The following is a 17,351-nucleotide window of genomic DNA, read 5'->3' on the forward strand; positions in this document are numbered from 1 at the left end:
GTTTGATTTTTACTTTTAATCTCTCTGGGATCAATAAAATCTTTTAGTCGAGCAAATCGCCCCCAGAACTTATTCTTTGTAAGCCTAGTACTTATTCTATCGGTCTCTTTTGCTGAACTGCTAAGTTACAGAGACGTAAACACACCAGCATCGGTTGTCAAGCGATGTTGGAAGGGACAGACACAAACACACAAACATATACATACACACATATACACATATATATGCATATATACGATTGGCTCTGGAATCAATAAAATAAATACCCGTAATACACCAGTGTTGATTCGATTCACTACAACCTTGTCCCAACATTTATGGCCATGTGCCAATGCTACAAATCAATATTTTATCATTTTGTTCTGTGTCGTTATTTTATTTATTTATTTTTTTTTTTTTTCACAAATAGACATAACAAGTTTCTGTTGAAAAGTAAAGCACGAAAGGTGAGGGTGAGTGCAATCTGATTTTCTGCCAAATCATTTAACACAATTATTCAACAAATTTTATTTTAGTTTATATTTATTATTTTTATTTGTTATTATCATTTATTTTCTGTATGTGTTTGATCAACAAAGTGCAGACTTCCAGTTGAATAAAAGATGGTTGTGTAGTGTTTTAGATAATGAAAGCTGGGTGTTAAAAACAAAAGGTTGGTAAGTTCAAGTTCTTAACTGGAGTTCATATATATATATATATATATATATTATATATATATATATATATATATATAAGTTCCTGGTTTTGAGTAAAGGAAAATGTAGGAGGGTCAATTATGATGTTATTCAACATATTCCCGTCTCAGATTTATACACTTATCGCAGCAGTCCTTCAGGTTTTCTAACTTGGAAATCTGAGTCCCCAGCCAGGCTTTTGGCAATACCTTGAAAGCCAAGAACTTTTCAGCACCCCATCATACATATATATATATATATATATATATATATATATATATATATTATATATATATATATAACTGACCTTTAAATAAGGAAAAAAAAAAGAGAAACAGAAAAAGGCTACTGTTTGAAATAGGCTGACCTATAAAAAGGGTCATTGCAATGGGCAGGGGTCAGCCAATCTCAAATTGCAGTCCTTTTCTTTTTCTTTTTCTCTCTATCTAAAAGTTACTAACACTATACTGTTCCTGTTGCACTCTTCTTCCATACACCTAAAGCTTCTTGCATGCACTTAAGTATTAGGCTAATTACATATTATATCAACCTGTACTGGGTAATAAAATTCTATCCATCACCCAAACCACATTCCTTCGTATACACACATATAAACCCTGGCGTTAATAATTTCTCTTGCATTCTGATGATTTTAATATACAAAAGAAATATAACCCTGCTAAGCTCCATCCACAAACATCTGGCTATCAGTTTGCAATAGAGAGACAACCGCTACTGTACTTCTTGTATTTCTCCAACTGGTAGTCTAAAGCCTGAAAGAGATGGGTTTCTGCTAGAGGTTTGTGAAACCTTAAGTCACATGGAGCCAAATCAAACTGTTTTAAACAATACACACACACACTCAGTATACCCTCCTCCCTCAACGTTAATGTTCCAATAATAAAAATAAATGAAAAATATGATACTGATTGTATGTGTGTGTGTGTGTGTGTGTGTGTTTGCTTGTGTGTAACTGTATGAGACTGTGTGTTTAAGTAGTTTGTGTGTGAATGTGTATGAGATCATGTGTGTTTGTGTACATAACTGTATGAGACTTTGCGTGCTAGTGTGTGTGTACATGCATGAGACTGTGTGTTTGTGTGTCTCCGCATAACCAGAAATAATCAAAGTATTATTTTACAAATTGTGAGCAAGAATATATGATATAATGAAGGAAATTGTTGTATATGGTGCTCAGGTGTACTACAACTAAAAAAGAAAAAAACATTAAGTATACTGTTGGTGGATTTCAGGAAGCATGGAAGTTTTGAAGGATGTAGTGTCTCGACAGCTAACAACCGATGTGGGTAGTTTATTCCATGCTTCAGCAATTCTGAGCATGAAAAAATGTTTCTAAAAGTCATGGGTGTTGTGTTACATTTTGATTTTATAAGCATGTCCACAAGTATTTGTCGTATGGAATTCAAAAATGTGCCCAAGGTTACTGTTGGAAAGATGGTGGATAATCTTGTTTATAATAAACTTTATTTTACATTTCTTGCCCACAAGAGATTATGTCTGATCTTTAGCGTACTGCTGTATGTCTTCTCAAACCACAATCACAGGAAAAGTTGTTGATAAGAATTACCAACAAAAACAAAGCTGATAAATACACACAGGTATTGCAAATTAAGTTTAATTACCAATAAACATCAGTTTGAATGACACTTTACGCAACCGAGTAAAATATGTAAAATATGGCCTGGACCATGATTACCAGCATGAACGTCAGACTTCAAAAAGTAGTTAACCATTTAATGGTTTTAGTAAATTTATACAGAAAAAGTAAATATTATACAATCTAGCATAAATAAAAGTCAATTTCATTATATTTAAGCCATTATTTTTTTCTGTAAAAACCTATTCTGACTTTAAATGAGTCAACTTCCTATACAAATGTTTACGTATTGTATGTTTTTTTACAACAAAAATAATTTCTAAAAATATTCTAGAAACGACCTACTCATGTAATTTACACATCCACTAAAATTTATTTTTATTTTTGTGGAAAAAGTGCATAAATTACATGGGTTTTTACAGTAATTACATTCACTTCACTACATATCTTTGAAGATATTTAATTAAGTAAATGCTAATGTGGTAAGTATGATGACTCGAAATACACAGAGTATAAGCACAAGCACAACTGTGTGGTTCACTTCCCACTCGTGAGGTTTTGGGTTCAGTCCTTCTGCATGGCACCTAAAAGTCCTGTAAGTGGATTTTGTAGACAGAAATAGACCTGTTGGAGCAAGTGAAATCGGAATCGAAATTGAACCAATCCTATGACTGGCACCCGGCAGATGCCAGGACCCCTGGACTGGAGATACGTAAAAAGCACTACCCGAATCGTGGCCGATGCCAGCGCCGCCTCGACTGGCTTCCGTGTCGGTGGCACGTAAAAAGCACCATCCGAATCGTGGCCGAAGCTAGTGCCGCCTCGACTGGCTTCCGTGCCGGTGGCACGTAAAATGCACCAATCCAACCGTGGCCGATGCCAGCCTCGCCTGGCACCAGTGCAGGTGGCATGTAAAAAGCACCCACTACACTCACGGAGTGGTTGGTGTTAGGAAGGGCATCCAGCTGTAGAAACATTGCCAGATAAGACCGGAGCCTGGTGCAGCCTTCTAGCATGGAGAACAGACGTTAAACGATGATGATGATGATGATGATGTATAGTTAAAGTTAATCCAAACAAGAAAGCACAAAAAAACACAACACTGCGAGGACATGGAACAAATATAGTATTATTGGACGCTCAGGAAAGATGGAGGGTTTAACGTTTCGAGCAGAGCTCTTCGTCGGAAACATAGGAGAAGGAAAAACCCAGAGAAGGGAAGACAGAGGAAACACACACACACACACATATATATATACATTCCAATGTGAGGATGTACTCATATAAGGTTGAAAACAACTTAGTTACACTGGTTATCATACCTTATATATCTACCAGAAAATCTCATCGATATAAATGGGTATATTAAAAATTTAGAATCTAAAAAGAAGAAAATAGAGAATATATAGATATAAAATTACTTTATTGACATATAGTTAATAAAAATAAAAATGCTTACAATTTGTAAGTTGGTACTCTTCAATTACTATCGCAAACAGCAGTAGCTTTCTTCAACTGAATACACATCGTTGATTGGTTAAAATTACCCAAATACAACAACTTTAACACAAAATAACTTCTAAAATATGAAATTTTGTCAAAAATGTTGAAAGTAAACCGTGTTCAGCATAAGAAATTACACCAGTATATGAAGTTTCAAACTGTTTAGTTAAAAAAAAAATTATAAAATCTGTGAGTGAAACTGAACAGATCCGGAGATTGTGCTGATAAATTTTCATATTTAGTTATCAGTCAAAGAAAAGTTGCTTACTACATGGAGAATATGGGCGTCATTGTTGGTTAGTAAAACATACTGTTCTTGCTGTTGACATTGTATGGCACAGGTCTTCCTTGACTAAACCCATGGAATGCATAGACATTCCAACCATGATCATCCTGTCTTTATAGGGATATCCAGAACTACTTTATCCAGTGTATCCTTTGATTTTTAAGATGTTTTAGTATGCAATCTGAAAGTGATTTGAGTGCTATTTCTTGAGACTCCTTCATTGGTTCATAAAGCATATTGTTGTTTAAACATATTGTGTACATTCCATCAAATGTCACTAGCATTCAGAGAAGACAATTTGTTATTCAAATATTTTGAATATATTATATCCAGAGTATGGTAACCTTTATTATTCATGGAAGGGGATTTCAAATTTGATTTTGACTTTTTCACTTATATTTCATTCCTGTTTGCCGCTTTGTGGGTTGACAACTTGGAAAACAAGGTCAAAGCAGGAATATTATTTTAACACTAAGTACAGACATTGCTCACAGGTGTGGCTGTGTGGTTAAGAAGTTTGCTTCCTAATCAAGCGGTTTTAGGGGTTCAGTTCCATTGCATGACACCTTGAGCATCTTCAGCAAATTTCTTTTATAGTCCTGGGTTGACCAAAGCCTTGTGAGTAGATTTGGTAGACAGAAAATGAAAGAAGCTCATTATATTGTGCTGAGTCAAAAGTTCTGCAATATTTCGGTCACTTATTTGCTTTATCTATCAGTTAAAACAAACGCAGCCTAGCATTCAATGTAGAGACCATCACGTTGAACAGTCTAAAGCCACCTTTCTACCTGTTTGTTGATCCAACACTGATACCAGTTCTTGTCCTTTAACAAGTTAAGCGAATTTGATGAGAAACATCATCCAAGCATGTATGAAGGGAGTTGAAGAAGGAAGGGGTGTTAAGTAAGGGTTAGGCTTAGTATTTTCACTCTATAAAAATGTCAGTGTTATTGACGGAGGCAAACGAATTCCCAGTCTATAAAGACCCAAACAGAGCAAATTTATTGTCCTTTTTTTTAAGGAGAAACAAAAACAAAAGAAAAATTAACAAGTGACTTTTGCACCAGCTAACCTCATTTATAAAATTCCTTTCAGTTTTCTTAATCTAAGCTTTAAGTGTACGTGAAGCAGAGAGCATAACTATCTGGACTCATATAGTACCAGACAACCAGAAAAATGGTGAAAGGTTTGTATCCTACCACTAATACTTCTTGCTATAAATAGTGCTTGTTGTAAGGTTACAATGGCAAAAGATTTAATCTACCACTCAATCTAAGATCTCCACTCAGCTCTTGAATGCTTTAATCATCCACTACTCTGTTGCCATCATTCAGACCAAGTCTCAACTCTAAGGATATTAGGAGCTTCCTTTACTTCCTATCAATCTCAGAACCCTCAAAAGGGTCGAAGGCTTTACCCTTAACTCTTTGATGAAGCACCATGAAAAAAAGAAAATTCATTAACAGCCATAGGCATAGGAATGGCTGTTTCGTAAGTAGCTTGCTTACCAACCACATGTTTCTGGGTTCAGTCCCACTGTGTGGCAACTTGGGCAAGTGTCTTCTACTATAGCTTCATGCAGACCAAAGCCTTGCGAGTGGATTTAGTAGATGGGAACTGAAAGAAGCCGTCATATATATATATATATATATATATATATATATATATATATTGCACTATGCATTTAAAACCAATAGGAGATGCCTTTTCAATAAAAAAAAATAGTTTTGAAAATTTATGAATTCTTTCAAACACCCCCGCTCGCTCACTCAGTATTAATTCTGGCCAACATCTTTGGTATTATGCTCTTAAAAAGGATGCGAGAAACCTTGGAAGTTAAAAAAAATTTTAGAAATCAACAATCACCATTACAATTCCTTTATTTTCAAACAGAAAATTAAACATAATTTTAAAACAATAGTGAAATCTTTTAAAATTTTTTTCATTAACCTCCCCCACTCCATAATTCCTAAAATTTCAGCTTTTTTAAAAAATTATTATTATCATTATTCTTTTACTTGTTTCAGTACTTATTTTATGAGCCTAGTACTTTTTTCTATCAGTCTCTTTTGCCAAACTGCTACGTTACAGAGATGTAAAGACACCAACACTGGTTGTCAGGCAGTGATGGGGGGACAAACACAGACAAACACACACACACATATGATGTGCTTATTTAGTTTCTGTCTACCAAATCCACTCACAAGGCTTTGATTAGAAGACACTTGCCCAAGATGCCATGCAATGCGACTGAACCTGGAACCATGTGGTAGGGAAACAAGCTTCTTACCACACAGCCACGCCTGTACCTATGTATTTTAAAGACTCCTTTGTACTTTAACAGCATTCTTTCTTTCATAACTAACCATACATACTCTTGTGTTGATGACATCAGTCTTTATTCCTCAATTACCTTCCCTACAGACAACTGCAATGCCGCGATTGGACTTTGACCACTGAAAACTTATACAGGCAGAAAATTAATGAACAAAATATTATGTCTAAGATGAGGTAAAATGAGTAATGACTAATTTCAATAATTTCTTCTCGTTAACGGCATGGTGCATGAATATATCAGGGAAAGAGTCACTGCAACAGATAGTGAAGAAGCTATAGAGAATATTTTGTGTTGAGCATTTTAATTTAGTCAGGTTTCATTAATATCATATGTGCCATTTTCCCATAATACTCTTGTGTGTGTGTGTGTCTTGGATTTACTCAAAAGCATTCCTCCCTGTATTAGCTTTGTGAACCACCTTTCCAATTCTGAGTAAATCCTCTGTTGAACCGATTCATTGCTACTACTATTGCTATCACCACCACCATCGTACTTACGATCATAACTACCACCACTACAGGCGACAGCAGTAGCTGGTTCTAATGAAGCCATTAAGTAGGTAACTAGGTGGTTGGAGTTATCTCCGTTGAAGACGAGAGCACTTTGCACCGCCGCCGCGCAGCGTCGCCACTGCTGGCAACACTGCTGATGTTTGGCTGCTGAAGGTTTCAGCTGAGGGCTTTGCTCGGTTGTTGTGGTGAACCCATCTATTGTGTTCCTTTGAGGCTTTTATGCCTGGTGGCCTGTCTGTCCAGTGCAGGCCAATGCTGTGCAAGTGGTACGCTTCTCAGCTGTACTACTGCCTTTACCATGTTCTCTTACTGGCTGCTATCGTAGGATCGCATCCGTTGGCATTTACCTCGCTGCCGTTCCACCTCAACGAATGCTTCCAAATGCCGTGCACTTTAACCGCGAACGTTCCCTACACGCAATCACTTCCACACACAACGACATCAACAGCCTAAACCGTTTTCATCTATCCTGCATACCGCCATCACCACCACCGCTGTTATTACCTAGCACCACTACTAACACATTTATTTACAAGGCGACCCACTCTACGAATCACGGCTCGTTGATTTGCTGCCGAGGTTAACGACACCACCATCTCACGAACCCCACTTAGTCTTGTATACCTTCTACATTATCTTCTACTCTTTTTCTACATTGTCCAGAGATCGCTCAATGGTAAGTCTTTAAAAAATATACAGATAGAATGAGAGAGAGAGAAAGAATGGCAAAGAGAATGAAGGAGAGTGAGAAATGAGAATGAGAGAAACAATGAAGAAAATAAAATTGAAAAAATAGTTTCAAGAAACCTTTTATTCAGCATTCTCTGTTCATTTGAGTAATATATTTATTTATTCTAAGTGGAAAGTGTCAAATATGCATTAAGTTAGGCTCTAGTCTAAAGACTCCTTCCTTTCCATCTAAAATAAGGAAGGAATGGAAGTTTATTTTCTATTATTTGGTATTCCTTCGGATTTTCCTTTTATTAATTAGTGACTTCAAGTGAAGCAACTTGGAATTTTATGCCCTCGGTTTTTCTTTTTCTTTCTCCCCATTTTCTGTAATTTCAAGTTTGGTTGGGTTTTTTTTTCTCTAGTGTTGGTTTGTTGGGAGGAGAAAAAATTACAAGGAAGGAATTCCTTTTAAGGAAGAGAGAAAGAAAAAGGCAGTCGGAAACCAACAAACAAAAAATTATATTGATTGATTATAAAGTTTGGTTCCATGTGTCCCCTCCCTCCACCGAGAGAGTTTCTGATGGTGGGGCAGTCACGAAATGCTGTCTTCTCTCAAGTTTGACACATCAAGTAAAAACAGTAAAAGTGTAAGATTCCGCTCTATCTTAATTCCTTACAAATACTTCATTTACAATACGTATGTATGTATATTTGCGTATGTATATATATATATATTATTATTATGACCTTATCACCTGCTGTCATATATAAATGTATTTGTGTGTATGCATACATACACACACATAGTGTGAGTGTTTGTGTACATATATATATATATATATATATATATATAGATACATATATGTGCACACATGTATAGACACATATTTATATATATATATATACAGATAAACATAGAATTATGTATATATGTACACATCATCACCACGGTCGAACAATGATGATGATGTGTACATATATACATAATTCTATGTTTATGTGTATATATATATATATATAAATATATATAAATATGTGTCTATACATGTGTGCACTATATATGTATGCTTATAAACATGCGTATATATATATGTGTGTGTGTGTGTGCGTGCATATAACTATATGAACTTCCGTCCTTTTATATTCCTGATTGTCGACTAATTCCATTCCATTAACAACCTTCTGCTACTAGATAGTATTTGTGTGTATGTGTGCACATATATATATCGAAAGTAAAGGAATTTTGTTAAAATCTTCGTTCGACTCCATTCTTTTCATTTATATATATACATACACACACACTAGTTCCTCATAACACAGTCGTCGTCATATCGGTGTAGCTCGGTGCATTCACAGAACAAACCTCCAATCTTTTCATCAGCCACTTTTCTATGAAGGAACTCTTGTTGCCAACACGCACTTGTGAACGATACTGATTATTACTATTATCATTATTATTGTTGTTGTTATTATTATTATTATTATTAAGAAGTACTGGAGTCAGTAGCATCGTTTACTCCCACCCCTCAAGTATTTTTTGATCTTGTTGCCCAAATCAAAAACAATTTTTTTTTTTTCAAGCATTTATGCTCGTGCTTGATACATTTATTATTTTTGTTGTACCTCCTCTTCTTTCTCATTCTCGTCTACTTCATTTTCCCCATTTTCTCCATGGCTTGTCGGATGAATACATACACACACACACACACACACACACATATATATATATATATATATATATTATATATATATATATATATAAACACACACACATATGTGCGTGTGTATTGTTCACTTTTTTTCTTCTCTTTTAATCTACTGCATACTTGTCTAATGTCGTTTTTTAGATATTTTTTTTTTCTACCGAACACCTCGATAGTTTAACATGTCCATTTGTCATTTCGATCAATTTTATGTCACATACACACACGCTTTAAACATTTGTATTACATAAATCTATTGTCTATATTAATCATACACACGTTTACACACTGAGTGTTAGAATGTCGTGCATGCCCTCGTTAACCGCTGTTTACTTCCCACGGTTGAAAATCCACCTGAAAACCTTCAATAGTGACTGCTATTTTGCACAAATACTTCGCTTTAGGATTTCTTAATTGCTACGCATTTCCTATACTTTGTGTGTGTGTATATATATATATATATATATATATATATATATATATATATATATATATATATATAGTGGTTTAGCTCCAGGTCAACCGTGTTCAAACAGACATATGATTGAATGCACTCCAGTTGTGACCAGTCAGTCGTTCTAGGAGCATGTAGGAATATGTTTTGTAGTGTCCCCGTGTTTCTGACGGGAAGATATATTTTGAGAATTTAGCTGCTAGTTCTAGCAGCTGGAGCATCTGCATAGAGATTGGCTCGTGTGTGTTGAGTACAATTAAGGTGTGTAGTTAATTGACTTCGTGTCAGAATATTCGTGGTTCTTCAACGAAGGAGAGAGTCTCTAAAGTGGTTGGTGGGCTTGTTAGAAATAGCAACCTAATCTCTATCAGATCACAACCGACTGTTTTTTTTTAATGATTTCTTGGATATTGTGGCTTATATTTTCACTACTAAAAAAAAAAGAAACAAACAAAGAAGGAAAGACGTGTTTGTCGTAACTGGAATCGCTTTGATCAAAGATCTACTGAATCAAGGCCGATCTGGTTGCTAAAATAGCAACTGGTTTTATGAATTCAACCTGGAAATGTATGAGTGACTCGATCTTCTTCTTGGTTGGTTTGCTTGATAATGTCAGTTATAATTCTCCATGAGAGATTTACAATGTGTCTAATCGTCTGTTTCGAATGATAATTTATTCTTCTTTACCTAAATTCACCATTCCTGCACGAGCCAACGGCGAAACGTCTCCATAGTCACTCGACTTGGTTGAAATAACGACCAAATCTTCTCCAAATTACATCCTACCGTCGCTATAAATTAGAATAGTATCTGATATACAAATGACAGAAGGTCTAGTCTAAGACTACCGCGGGACACAGCAACTAATTGTTCATTTCTTGTTCGCTTATTTTTGTTTTTATTCTATGAGCCGACGATAGAGCCTCTATGCCGTCACTCGATCTACTAGAAATAGAAGCCAAATCTCCATCAAATCACATGAATAAGTAAATAAAGGGGGATACGTTAGACAATGTAGTAGTTTATGATATATCAAAAAAAAAAAAAAAATCCCAAAATCTATGATTACGGCCCCGATCAGCGTTAAACAACAACGTTTGAGTATTCCTATCCAGTTGTTTTTATGTATTCCAGTCGCTACTTTCTCCTTAGCAATACCGATTCCTTACTACAAACATTTCACGAATTCCGCTACCCCCACCACTGGCTCATCGATTCATTCCTACGTCGACACCCTGGGGATGGATGTAGTTCTTTAAAACACCATTGTACATTGTGCAGCACATGTTTTTAGAAAATATTCCAAGTAGAGAGATATATAGGGGGTGGGGGGACGGAGGGAATGAGTGAGGTGGCAGACATAGATTTACATCTACAAATGGTGGTCGTGAGAGGAGGAAGTATAAATATTTCTAAATGTTTGTCGGAAGAAATGTCCACTTAAGTCATTGTCAGTTACAAGTGTGTTAGATGGCCGAGTTGATAGGGTCTCCGCCTATGTATCAAAGTTCCATCAAGTCCTAGCTTGTCACCACTGCTCTACTGTCTCCGTGGAAAACACTTTTTACTCTCAAAGGCACAGCCCACCTATCTTCTGTAAATACGAGGTTTTGCTGCTGTTTGGTTGTCGCTCGGTCCGCCAGAGATAACAGCCGAATTACCCATAAGGAAAGAAAACATCGAACAATATAGTCCTTCATACGTCTCAAAAGATGCAATGCTCATCGTTGGGGTAACCCTGATCATAGGTTTGGTGGAGCAAGGCTGGTTTGAGGCTAAACAACCACAACAACGTGGTTGTTTGACATGCAAGAAATGACAGCCAAATCTATAAATAATCTCGCTCTACTGTTACTCTAGTTCATGTAATACTAGATACATTATCATCATCATAGTTTTAATGTCTACTTTTACATGATTGCATGTGAAGGCGCATAGCTCAGTGGTTAGAGCATTGAGCTCAGTATTATGAGGTAATGAATTCGCTCCTTGACCTGGCTGTGTGTTATGTTCTTGAGCAGTACAAAAACAACAAAAAAATGGAAAGTGCAGTTATGTACAGGTTGACGGAAGAAAAGCAGGACAAAAACGGCTTTATTGATCACATTCTCACCTGGAATTGATTTTTGTAATTTTTTCAAGACTTATACATGCCCTGATACCTTCAGTATCTACATATCAAATTTGAGCGCAATCGGATGGAGGATGCCCGAGATCCGAGAAGACACACAGACAGACAGATTTTATATGATATATATATATATATATCATCATCATCGTTTAACGTCTGCTTTCCATGCTAGCATGGGTTGGACGATTCGACCAGGGTCTGGGAAGCCAGGAGGCTGCACCAGGCCCAGTATGATCTGGCAATGTTTCTACAGCTGGATGCCCTTCCTAATACCAACCACTCCGTGAGTGTAGGGGCTGCTTTTTATGTGCCAGGCGAGGCTGGCAACGGCCACGATTGGTTGGTGCCTTTTACGTGCCGCCATATATATATATATAGACATACATACATACAAATAATCAGAAAATTGAGAAAACCTCAGATTAACAAACACATTGATAGGACCACATTTATAGTTTATTTTTTAATACAAAGCATGACATAACAAATATATGACATTCAACAGGCTTCTTTCAGTTTCTGTCTACCAAATCCACTTCTAAGGCTTTGTTAGTTTGGGGTTAATGTGGATGTCCAAGGTTCCATACTGTGACACTGATCTCAAAACCATCCAGTTGGAAAGCAAACTTCCTAACCATACCAGAGCCAATGCTGGAATGGCTCTTGTCATAGGTCTAATCAGTATGGTCTAATCTGGGACTAAGCTCCAAGATTCTTCATGATGGTAGAATAATTGATTTGTTATTGTAATCAGTGGAAACATCATGATTGATGTATATGTTTTTGTTTAAATATTCCTTATTGGATTGGTCTGAAAGAAGGAGCTGTACCCATGGCCTTTACAGACTCACCAGGGCTAGTTGTATCAGCGCACTTTGAACACTTTGTAAATTAATAGTTGCAAGATGGTGGTGATGGGGCATAGACAGGGTTGTGTTCTGTAAAGAAGGATTGTGGGTGTGGTGGCTGTTGCAGAGGGTAAGGAAGACACAGTCTGGATGATTCCCTTCTGGATCTCACCAAGTTTTGAAAAAGGTTGGTCATTGTTGAAGGCTGAAATACATTTTTGGTCCTGAAAAGAAAAGTTAGTCTTTTTGATGTAGTCTTTGTCATGTTGAGGATGTTGGGAAAGTTCTTTAGTAGTAGTTGAGGCCTAGCATTTGTAGTTGCATACTGGGTATGTTTAGGATGGGGTGCATATGGTAATGTTTTCTTGATATGTGTTTGTTTTATGTCCATTTTTTGCATGCTGGTATGAATATATTATTGAAGAATGGGTTATTTGGCAACCCTGCTGATACTGGTGCCATGTAAATAGCATCCTGTCCACACTGTTAACTTGTTGGCCTTTGGAAGGGCATCCAGCTATGAAAACCATGCCAAAATTGACCTTGCCTGTGCTGGTGCCAGGTAAAATGCACACGGTCCACTCTATGGGGTAGTTGGTGTTAGGAAGGGTATCCAGCCATAAAAACCATTCCAAAACAGACACAGTAGCTTGGTGTAGTCTTCTACCTGGCTGGCTCCTGTCAAACTGTCCAACCCATGCGGATATTAAGTGATATTATGATGATGATCATAATGATTATTGAGCCATTGTTTAAATGGAAAGAATGTGTGTTCTTCTGATGACATGAAATGATAGTTGGAAGTGAATGTCACCATCATATAAACAGTACCATTTCTTTCCAGTTTTCCAGGAAAACATGGTTAGCCATGGGGGAATAATATCTCATTTGGAAACAGGTGATGGTTGTTGAGAGGAAGGGGTCTGGCAGATCAGTGAATCGCATCTGATCCATCTGAGCACGAAAACATGGATATTAATTAAAATAACGACTCTACTAATGAGTCCCACATCTTTTGCTCACCTCGAAATTCAATTCTTTTCTTTTATTCTTTTACTTGTTTCGGTCATTTGATGCAGCCATACTGGAGCACCACCTTGAAGGGTTTTTTTAAGTCAAACAAATCAACCCCAGTACTTATTTTATGAGCCTAGTACTTTTTTCTATCAGTCTCTTTTGCCAAACTGCTAAGTTACAGGGATGTAAAGGCACTAACACTGGTTGTCAGGCTTTGATGGGGGGGACAAACACAGACACAAAGGCATGCGCTCGCACGCACACACACACACACACACACATAAAAACAGGCTTGTAGTACTGAGTTAAAATCTAAAAAATAAAGAAACTAGTGAAGATTTGTGTGTACAATTATCAAATCTACAGTGTTGGTTTGTCTGCAGAGAGAAGACTACTCAAAAGCTGTGCCATTAATTCAGAAACATTCACACTGTCACACTCTTGTAACAAATAACAGATGCAACATTCACTGCTTCAAGATTAAAATTGAGAAAAATCTTTCTATAAATTAGGAATAGAAAACCATAAAATTAATGAAGGGCAGAGAGATGGAAGGAGAAATCATCTTCCTAATAATGGAGACCTGGTTTCAAGAACTCCACTGAATCACTGCTGAGTTCTATTCTCTAATCAGAAAGCAGTGGATGTCAACAAACAGGTATAGGTCAAGCCTCTAAAAGATAGTGACTAACCTGCATCAAGAGAGATATTTCGAATGCCTTGTATGCCTCAGTATACAGACCATGTTGCAATGTCTGGCCACTTTGATCTCAAAGAGGTGGGGAACAATCCTTGAAGTTGATGAGCTTCTACATCAAATGGATTTTGAATTTAAATTTGGAGTTATAAGAGACTACTAAATTTACATTTGTTATCTAAGTTCACCATTTGTTTATGAACTATGATGAAACTTCTTCATGTTTGTACTGCCACAGTGATCCCAAGGAGATATGGAACAGTCCATGAAACTAGTGAGGTTTACATCATTTGAATTTCAAATGTGGATTTGGAAGTGTGTGAGAGACCTCGAAATTTATTTCATCATTATCACTTATACTTTCCCATGCTTGTTTGCATCAGACAGAATTCACTGAGGCAGATTTTCTGTCCAAGCAAGGTAATATTCTCCTGTGGCTGGACATGTTTTCATGGGAGATTGAAAACGAATGACACTGCTTGTATGGTGGTGACACTTGTTTACAACTACCACAAACACACAAGAGAAGGCACGTGCTTGCACGAGCACACACACACGTGTCCTCGCACTCAGACTCGTGTGTAGGGCTAGAATGTTGTCAAGAAGACAACTAGTTGGGAAAAGAAAGACCTAATTAGTCAGAGATTTAGAGATGATCCACACAAAGCACTTGACGAGAAGGAAGAGGATATAGTAACATGTAACATGAGGACAGCTGGAGGCTCCAACAGGACAACTTAATGAGATATACTGACCAAATTTGTGGCTTGTGCAAAGTCCCCTCCAGACCTGAGATGACATGATTGTGGAACAATGTAGCAGACAGGACCATTAGAGTGAAAAAACAATCCTGGAAGAATGGTGGTAGCAGGGAAGCTAAGAGATATGTATATTTAGCTAGGGGAAAAGCTGAAAGGAAGAAGCTTATCAATGTTCTGAAACACCTCATTGCGGACCAGAAGTTTGAGGTGTTTCAGATTGCAAAACAGTGTGTGAAAGAAAATCATGATGTTGTAAGAGAGAAGTGTGTCTGCAGGTAGTGATTCTGCAAAGAATGAGGCTTGGAAGTGCCACTACGAAAGGCTGCTAAATGTTGAGAATGCATGTGGACCCAACAGAGGGACCAGCTATCCAAATTGACAGTCACTTGATAGATAAAGCAATTAAAGATATAAAGACAGAAAGCCCCCAGCCCTTCAGGAATCATCATTGAGATGCTTAAAATATCTGCCAGAGGGGGTTATGGCCTAGTCATCTGTATGGTTAATCATGTTACCTATGAGGGCGTCATACCCAACAACTTGTGTAACAGCATTGTAGTCAGCTGCGACAAAGGCAAAGGCAATGCCTTAGAAATAATTACAAGGGTATCAAATTATTGGACCTTGTGATGAAAGTTACAGAGAGGATCATAGCTCAACTAATTAGGAAGAGAGTTAGCCTGGATGAGATGCAGTTTGATTTTGTGCCGGAGAAGCATTACCAATGCTAGCTTCTTGGTAAGCAACTGCAGGAGAAGTCAAAAACAAACCCCTACTTGGCTTTTGTTGATATGGAGAAAGTCTTTGATAGGGTCCCCTGCTCTGTCATCTAGTGATCAATGCAGAAGCTAGGGATAGATGAGTGGTTGGTGAGGGTTGTACAACTCCTGTATGAGGACATTGTCAGTAAGGTGAAGGTCAGCAATGAGTATGGTAATGAATTTAGTGTACAAGTAGGAGTTCACCAAGGTTCAGTTCTCAGCCCCTTCTTGTTTATCATAGTCCTCCAGGCCATAATGTGGCTACCCTTGGGAGATCCTCTATGCTGATGACCTTGTTCTTATTTTGAGCCACTATCTGAACTAGAGAGGATATTTCAGGTGTGGAAGCAAGGTCTGGAATCAGAGTTAATTTAGCAAAGACCAAAATCCTAGTAAGTTGGGAAACGGACACATCACAAATCCCTTCAGGGAGATGGCCCTGCTTGATATGTAAAGATGTTGGTAGAAACTACATACAGTGTGCCCAGTGCAAACTATGGACACACAAGAGGTGCATCATTATCACTGGAAGGTTAACAGAAAATATACAGAGAATAGACTTTCTCAAATGTCCAGGAGGATCCTTAGAAGTAGTAGATAGTTTCCATTACCTAGGTGACCAAGTTAGCAGTGGGATTGGAAGTTCTGAAAGTTTACTTACTCAAATACAAACAGGCTGGACAAAGTTCAGAGAGCTTCTACCTTTGTTGGTAACAAAGAGCCTCTCTCTCTGAGTTAAAGGCAGATTGTATAATGCTACATGGCAGTGAATTGTAGGCTGTGACTACAGGGGAATTGCAAAGGCTTGAAAGTAATGAAGCCAACATGATCCACTGGATGGGTAATGTCAAGGACCATGTAAAAAGCACCAGTGCTGGCACCACATGAAAAAAAAACACAGGTACTGACACCATGCAAAGAGCACTAGTGTTGGCACCATTTGAAAAGCATTAGTACTGGTGCCATGTAAAAGGTACTAGTGTTGGTTTCACACAAAAGATACCTGTACTGGTGCCATATAAAAAAAAACACCCAGTACACTCTGTAAAGTAGTTGGTGTTAGGAAGGATTTCCAGCTGTTGAGACCATACCAAAACAGAATTGGAGCCTGGTGCAGCTCTCCGGGTTTACCATCTCCTGTCAAACCATCCAACCCATACCAGCATGGAAAATGGATATTAAATAATGATGATACACACACACACACATCTTTCAGTTTCCATCTACCAAATCCACTCTCAAGGTTTTGATTGGCTATAGTAGACATTTACCCAAGGTGCCATGCAGTGGGAGTGAACTGGAAACCACATTGTTAGAAAGTAAACATCTCAACCACCTAGCCATGCTTACGTGTATCAAAATTCACCTTTTATTTG

The 17,351-nt window shown here is 37.4% G+C and overlaps 1 long non-coding RNA gene across 1 annotated transcript in view; it reads left to right on the forward strand.

Annotated features, from left to right (window-relative positions):
• The first annotated feature begins 7,018 nt into the window (after nucleotides 1-7,018).
• Nucleotides 7,019-17,351, forward strand: part of LOC115223267 — a 61,495-nt gene continuing 51,162 nt past the window's right edge. Inside the window, exon 1 of the long non-coding RNA XR_003882789.2 lies at nucleotides 7,019-7,607. This is a non-coding gene — a long non-coding RNA (uncharacterized LOC115223267). The remainder of the gene's footprint in view (nucleotides 7,608-17,351) is intronic.

This window comes from Octopus sinensis, linkage group LG22, assembly GCF_006345805.1.
Source record: "Octopus sinensis linkage group LG22, ASM634580v1, whole genome shotgun sequence".
NCBI lineage: Eukaryota > Metazoa > Mollusca > Cephalopoda > Octopoda > Octopodidae > Octopus > Octopus sinensis.